This window comes from Rattus norvegicus, chromosome 9, assembly GCF_036323735.1.
Source record: "Rattus norvegicus strain BN/NHsdMcwi chromosome 9, GRCr8, whole genome shotgun sequence".
NCBI classification, from domain to species: Eukaryota; Metazoa; Chordata; class Mammalia; order Rodentia; family Muridae; genus Rattus; species Rattus norvegicus.
In genome coordinates this window covers 121,652,853-121,660,918 of record NC_086027.1, presented here as the reverse complement: position 1 = coordinate 121,660,918, position 8,066 = coordinate 121,652,853, and positions in this window count along the sequence as shown.

Sequence of the window (8,066 nt, the reverse complement as noted above, 5' to 3'; positions counted from 1 at the left end):
GATGAGTAGAAGAGTTAGTTGGCACCCAATGCACAAGAAGTGAGGGCTGCAGAAGCTCAGAGAGGAGGGACCAAGGTGGAGGTTGAAGGCAACATGATCAGTGCAGGTGTCCCCTGAAGTTCTGTGCCATGACTAGCTTAGGAATAGAAAAGCCCTCAGCAGAGTTTTGTTCTGTCGTTCTCAGTTTCACAGCTAAGATGTAAACCATTTCTTTGTCTGTATACAGTCTGTATATATCACCCACTCATGTGTTGCCCATCACCATCTCTGTCTCAAAACTACTGTCACTTCAGCTCTGGGTTCAGATAACCCTTCCATAGAAGCCCATTGCTACCACAGTGCTTGTGTTTTCTCACTACCTTTATCTTACTATAGAGTGGCATTGCCATCTCTCATTATCACAGGAAGAACAGTACACAAAATATTTTAAGGGCAAAACAGCCAGATTGTGTTACTTTTACTGTAGCATGCAGTTAAACATGGCTGTTAACCTGTTTTTGTGTTTAATTTATAGGCTAAAGTTTATCAACAACATTCATGTACAGAAAAACAGCATGCGTAAGGCTCAATCTTATTCCACTGGAGTCTTGCCATGCATTTGCCATGGTTAAGGGACTACTACTACTACTGAAGGACAGAGAACAGTACATAAATACATACTGAATGCACTTGCCAGGATTAATGCAAACACACAGTCCAAAAGGAGACTATGGAAGCCATCATTTAACCAAAGCCTTCTTAGTAAATGTGTTTTCCACATATGTACAATTTTCAGCCAACTAAAGTTTAAGTACCTCAATATTTTTGGTTAAAGTTGTTTTTATATGGGAATATTTCTACAATGAGATACTCCCTATAAAGCATGGAACATGAGTCCTGGCACACAGAGTTCAGTAAGTTTTAGTAATTTTTAATGTTAATTAAGTGTACTATGTAAGTGCTTACCTTAGGATTCAGAATGAGCAGAGTATAATTACTCCTCCTGATGGCCCAAGGGCATCCTAATAAATATTAAATACTTAATGAGGCTACGAGCACAAGGAATTCTTGGAAGTTACCAGGAATTCTGGGGTTGTTGGTTCCTGCACAGCTCCAATGTGAGGTCTGGCAATGGTGGGATTGGCAGTCAGCCAGCTACCACTAACTCTATCAAGCTGTCAGTTCTCATGGCTGTCAGAGTGCCCGAACTGGCTATGTCTCAAAGTTTCCTACCACTAAACATCTTTGAACTGAGACATTGAACTGAGACATTAAATATTGGAAACCCATACAAACAAGGACTGGTCTATCTACCCTACCTTAACCCATTTCCTGATTGTTCAGAAACACTGAAGTTTCCAGAGTGGAGTCTGTGAGTCTATTCTGGTTCGATGCTGCATACCTACAATAACAGCAATCAAGAGGCTGAGGCAGGAGGACTGCAAGCTTGAGGCTAGCCCGAGGTACATAGTGATACTCTGTCTCAAAAAATAAAATAAAGGAAAAGGTAAGAGGCCCACCTGCCCTGAGAAATTTCCTAAGCCCTCAGTTGGGATCCCAGGAAAAACTAACTAAGAAGGTCCCCCAAATCAAATGGGTAGTGTCTTAGTTGGGGTTTCTTCTGTTGTGAAGAGACACCATGGCCATAGCAACTCTTATAAAAGAAAACATTTAGTTAGGGCTGGCTTACAGTTCACAGGTTTAGTCCATTATCATCATGGTGGGAAGCACAGTGGCATGCAGGCAGGCATGGTGCTGGAGAGGTACCTGAGACTTCTACATCTGGATTTGCAGAAATCGAGAAAGGGATCAACTAGGCCTGGCTTGAGCATCTGAAATCTCAAAGCGCACCCCACAGTGACAAACTTCCTCCAAGAAGGCCACACCTCCTAATAGTGCCATTCCTTAAGAGCCTATGAGGGCCATTTTCATTCAGACTGTCACAGGTAGAAAGAAACTGCACAGCTTTAAAATGTGTATGTGATCATTAGCTACTGTCTAGGTAGGGGAGGTAGAGGGAGGCACGGTGTAGAGAATGTGCAGCATGAATGTTTCTGGGAAGCATGACTTCCAGACTAGAAATACTTTCTTACGTAAATAGTTTGCTCAAATGTCCACACGTCTATTCCTTTGTCCCTACCTTTTAGAATGCAGAGTTGACATTTACTCAAGATTCTAGAGAAATTAAAGCCCCCATACTGCTGTGCTGGACTTGTGATAGATGCTTCTCTAGCGTATTCTTTTTCTCTTATTCTTTCAACCACAACCTTTAATCGCATCTTCTGAGAAAAGACTTATGCGTTTGATTCTTCTGATATCACACAGGCGCAGGCAGGAAGGTGGAAGGGCCATGGTGGCTGCCAGTGGAGAACAGGCATGTTATTGACAACAGGAGTTGTGGGACTTGGTTATTTCTGTTGCTTCTGAGGATGATATTTTAAAGAAAACTCTTTCTCATGACTGAAGGAGTTTTCACACATAAGACATAGACCAGCAGCCGGTGAATCAGTGACGTGTCATGGCGTCACTCTGCACATAGGTATAGGGGAGTTACAGATTGTGGATGTGGAGAAGGGACTGTTGGTAGGTAGTGGTCATGAGAATCACAGTCTCTTGTTTCCACCAGGATCTCTATTTCTATTTTTCTTCCACACCACTGAACGACTCATCCGCACTGTCATTACCTTTGTTGAAGTTTATGTTTTTCCCTGTTGAACTAGTCTAATAGGGTGCAGCATTCCTAGAGACTTCAATTTTCTAGCGTCACCTGGGGTCCAGGACACCATAAGTAGGACACAACTGGAAGACAGTGCTGAGGGTGCCCCCTGGTGGTTCCTCTGAACCAATCTCACATAATGAGGTGATAAAAGTCTGAGAAAGTTGCTATACTGTGTACAGTGAATTTCCTTTACATAAATGTTCATGTGTGATGCTTATTTTATTAGAAAAATTTATGACAGTTTTCATAAATAATTAGTTATATATTCTAAATAAATACATTAAAAATAAAAGATTTAAAGTAAAAATTAAATTTAAATGTTTTCATGATTTTTAGTTTTAAAAGAAAAATTAATTCTAGGTGAGTGAATCTTTGAATCACACTTCAGTAGCCTATTTCCAATGTGATCAGTACTCTAGCTGGAGGACAGGATGTGCAAAATTGCTTAACTACATGCATTTTACATGACTGTCCTCCTACACAAACGGGAATATTCTGATCTGTAGTTTAGGTGCTAATTAAAGCATCTAGTTAACACACCCTCTTCTTCAAATAGGCCATAGAGCCCTTTCTCATCTCAAATAAATTTCACCTACCTTCTTAAGGAGGGGAGGCAAAAATTCTTCTCCCTTTTTTGGCAAGGGTTTTGTATTTTTATTCTTAATACAATTTCCCAGTATCACTATCTCCATAATTTAGTTAATATACTTAAATTTAATTTTCCAATAATGAACAAATTTATAGTAGATCAAGATGACTAGATAGAAGAATATGCATCACACTTCACAACAGTTTTCAAAAGCAGACTCTGTTAACTGTGAATGTGTGCATCTGAAAACTGCTCTCCTAATTTGCTTATGTTGTTGTAAAAATATAAAAATAAAAAAGCATAGTTGTCTTTTATCCCGCTAGGTCCACACAGCGGTGCCCACGATGTCTGCTAGATATCTTGGTAGAAACACATCCCCACTCCTTGGTGACCCAGTGTCTCTTACTGCCACACTCTTTCCGATACTCAAACCCTTACATAAAAAAACACACAATACAATAATCTTTGACCCAATTGGTAAGATATAATTTCCCACTTAAACATACACAGCCCGGTACCATCCATCCCTTAGGAACATTGATAACAAGCTGTAAATACACAGAGCAGAATCTTAACATCACCTGCCATGGCTTCTCCCCTCTGTCCTGTCTCTTCCTCTCTGTCCTGGTCTCCTCCTCCTCTTTCAAACATCTCTCCCGCCCATCCTTCCTTCTCCTCCAATGACAGGCCTCCTTCTATCCTGTACCTGCCCCTCACCTGTACTTTACAAATTCAATGGGGAGGTGGTTCTGGTGAAGTCACCTGAGTTCTGAGTAGGTGACTAGGCAGCAGTCCTTGAGGCAGTGGAATTAGCATCAAAATACAGATAACTTCAGGGAAAACCACAACTTTCCTGATACAAAACTAATTGCTGAGCATACACCAGAGATATGACACTTTTTTAAAAAAAAGACTTTATTTCATGTACACAATAAGTACACAATAGCTATCTTCAGACACACCAGAAGAGGGCATCAGATCTCACTACACATGGTTGTGAACCACCATGTCGTTGCTGGGCTTTGAACTCAGAACCTCAGGAAGAGCAGTCAGTGCTCTTAACCACTGAGCCATCTCTCCAGCCCTGAGAAATGACAGTTTTTAATGTAATGTTGGCTAGTGCAAATTTCATGAAATGACAGTATAATGTGCTTCCTGTGAGTTAGATGGTCAAGAAGCAATACTGAACAGTCACAACAACACAGTTGACTTAATCTATGCTCAATGCATATAAAATTGTTTAGAAACAGCATAGAACCCAGACACATCTTTCTTACACTGTAAATCAGCTTAGATGTTTTACAATACTCGATAAAATGTTGATATATGAGAACACATTGAATTACTAGGAAATGATCTCTGTATGCACATCAAGAACCAGAATTTATTACCTGTTCATCATGCAACATTACCAGAGAGAAGCGGCGTGAGACGTCAGAGACCAAGCACAGTTCATGCTTCGCATGATGTAAAAGAACACAGGAGGGAAAGCTTTAAGGGAAACCCTTAGGACTTTTCTTTCCCTGCCCATCACTAACAGAGCCAAAGGCACTTGTGCATTCTTCCTATGAACCTTTCAAATTCTGAATACCTTGGAATTAAACATTTTGAAATCTAATAGTCACATAAAAGGGATCTCTCTGGAACTGCTTCAAAGTGTCAGCAGCAGATCCCATGTTCTGATGCTCTGTTGAATGGCAAGGAGGTGGACATGGAGGTTGGTCTGGAAAGACTGCCATGTGAATCATAAAGATACTCATCTCAGGGTTGGGGATTTAGCTCAGTGGTAGAGCGCTTACCTAGGAAGCGCAAGGCCCTGGGTTCGGTTCCCAGCTCCGAAAAAAAAAAAGAACCAAAAAAAAAAAAAAAAAAAAGATACTCATCTCTACCCTGTCCAATACGTGTCTGTGTGTAAATAAATACTAGTGTTTAAATAAAATAAACACTGTGAGAAGACAGAAGGAAGCACCTTGGAACCCTCTTTTACAGCTTTTCCTCTCTGGCCAAGAATCATTGAATCTGTTAGACTATCTCCTGGTGTCCTTGTCTGGCTTGAGAGGGCCTTTATGGTACTTTAAGCTCTAGTCCCTCTTGGTCATTTTGGTGCTTCTTATTGTCTCAAGTGAAATAGACTGCTTTAGAACTAATTCCTAGGATTATTCTATATCCCTACAGTAATGTGCTTCCAGGAGCTAACAGAAGTGGAGGCACGGCTGTATTCTCTTAGTATATTCCTCAATATTGTCATCTCCTTAGCAATTTCCCAAAGATTAGACAGTTAATTTGTAGCTCAGGGTTCCACATACATGGATTTCTGCTTGAAAAACTTAGGCTCGACATACACACCTATAACTCAGCCTTCAAGAAGTAGATGTAAGAGGATTTTCAATTCAAGACTACCCTGAGCTACATATGAGATTCTATCTTAATACATCACTGTCCTCATGGGGAATAAAGAAATGGAAAGGAAATGTAGATATAGAAGGATATAAATGAGACAAAATGAAAGGAGAGAGGAGAAGGAAGAAGAGACTATTTAAAAGATGTTATTTCTGTACCAAACACGCAGAGTCTATCTGCCTGTCACAATTTTCTAATAATTCAAGATGTTTTCTTAGAAGCAACATTGTATTGAATATTGTAAAATATCTAAATTGATTTATGGTGTAAGCAGGGGGTGTCTGGGTCTTATGCTATTACTACACAATTTTACATAGGAGACCTGGCCCTTCCTAGATGTAATATTGATGAGTTGACCTTGAATACAAATCCCAAGTATACAGAGAACTGACTGTATCCTGACTGTAACGACACCTTATGGAAATTGTTGAGGTCATAATCAGAATCTAAGGGGAGAGTCATCAATACAGACGAGTCTGGCCCATGCATGGTTAGACAGGGTCAGTGTGAGGGAGATGTCATGGAGTCAAACAGTGATCACCAAGAGCCTTCCCGTCTTGTCTCTTCAGTAGACTGCTCTATGACAAGAGTTGTCCAGAGAGAAAAAGAAGGCAGAATCCAGAATAATAACGTTCATTGCTCTCTGCTTTTTTTTTTTTTTTCAGAGCTGGGAGCCGAACCCAGGGCCTTTCATTTGCTAGGCAAGCGCTCTACCACTGAGCTAAATCCCCAACCCTGCTCTCTGCTTTTTAACTTCTCTCTGAAGATATCTGTTGGGAGGCCACCTACAGGAAGTACATTAAACACCATCTACCATAAACTTGACTGATCTCCCCCCTTCTATGCACAGCAAGTGCCCATTACTCACAGGCACAATAGTACTTTTCAAAGGAAGACACAGGGGGCAAGGTGGGATCCACTTCTCAGTTTGTCATGGGCCAGCCTATTTGTGGTTTGATGAGGAAAGATTTCTTCTTTTCAAAGCAATAAAACATTTTTTGCTGTGTGCTAAGAAGCAGAACTTTTGCTCAGTGTCTTCATTAACTTGAGTTTAGATACGACCACGAATAGAATCCCCATGATGGCACAGTGGCTGTATAAGGACAAGTAGAGAAACCTCATTATCACATCTGCCCTGTCTCACTAGTGATGCCCTCATCATGTTATGATGTAGCAAGAAGGCCCTAATCAGACACTGTTGCTGTGTTCTTTAAACCCCCAGTCTCCACAGTCAAGAGCCCAAAAAATCTATTTTCTTTTAAAAAAAAAATTGACCAGGCTTTGGCCAGAAAGTGAACTAAGATAGTAGTATCTTTTGTTTTGTTTTCTTGTCAACTTGAGTATAGAAACTTTAAGGGATGTAAATAGAGATTTAAAGGGTTTATTTAGGGCCAGTGAGATATCTCAGTGGGTTGATGATCTGAGTTTTAGACCCAGAATAGATATGGAGGAAGGAGAGAACTAACTTCTGAACGTTGTCCTCTTGTCTCTACATGTGCACTGTGGCACTCACATGTGTGCAAGTAGGTACATGCTCCCACACGAGTCAATAAATATTTTAAAGTTATTTTATTTTGCAATATTTAACTCAAAAATATTAATAAATATATTTATTGATTTCTACACTGTATCAAAAACACATGTAATACTGTATTCATTCAGTTATGTTTAATTATTCTACTTTGGTTTCCAGTTTTGTGTTAACTTTTCATGTGACTATTGGCTATACATTTTTTATAGTTTCTACTGTCAATGTTGAGCCTCTTACAAGCATTCTAAAGTACATGGCTTTTGGTTCTCACCTATTGAAGGCTGTGACCATACCAACTAGAAAACACGTTCAAACCACAAGCTTCCATTGACTGGGAAATGAGTCAAATCATAAACTTCTCCCTTATGATTGACTAAGAAATACATTTCTTCATTGATCCTATCATAACCTTCAAAATTTGAACAATTACCACTTTCTTAATTGATGTTTAAAGTCAGTGTGCACTGACTTTCAACAGTTCCAACGTATGTTCCTTATACCTACTTATTAACCCTTTCTTAAGTGGATTTCCTTGTTTTGGTTTAAAATGATTTCTGAAGTGGCCTGCTTCTGTTAGCACCCTAAACTGACATTATTGAAGGTGTTTCCAGAAAGACCTATTCTGAAAGCTATTTGGTGTCTACTAATGGACTTAGTGCAGTTCTTTCTGTTTAGAAACACTCTACCCCTGATCTTAAAGAAAACAAAACAAAACAAAAACAAACCTGCATTAATACTTAGCCATTGGTAAGCCACTGAGCTGATGTGCAGCAGGGCAGGGCAGAATATGATAGGGGTGAATGGAATTTCCCCTCTGCCCTCTGAAGATTTTCTGGAATAAAATGATT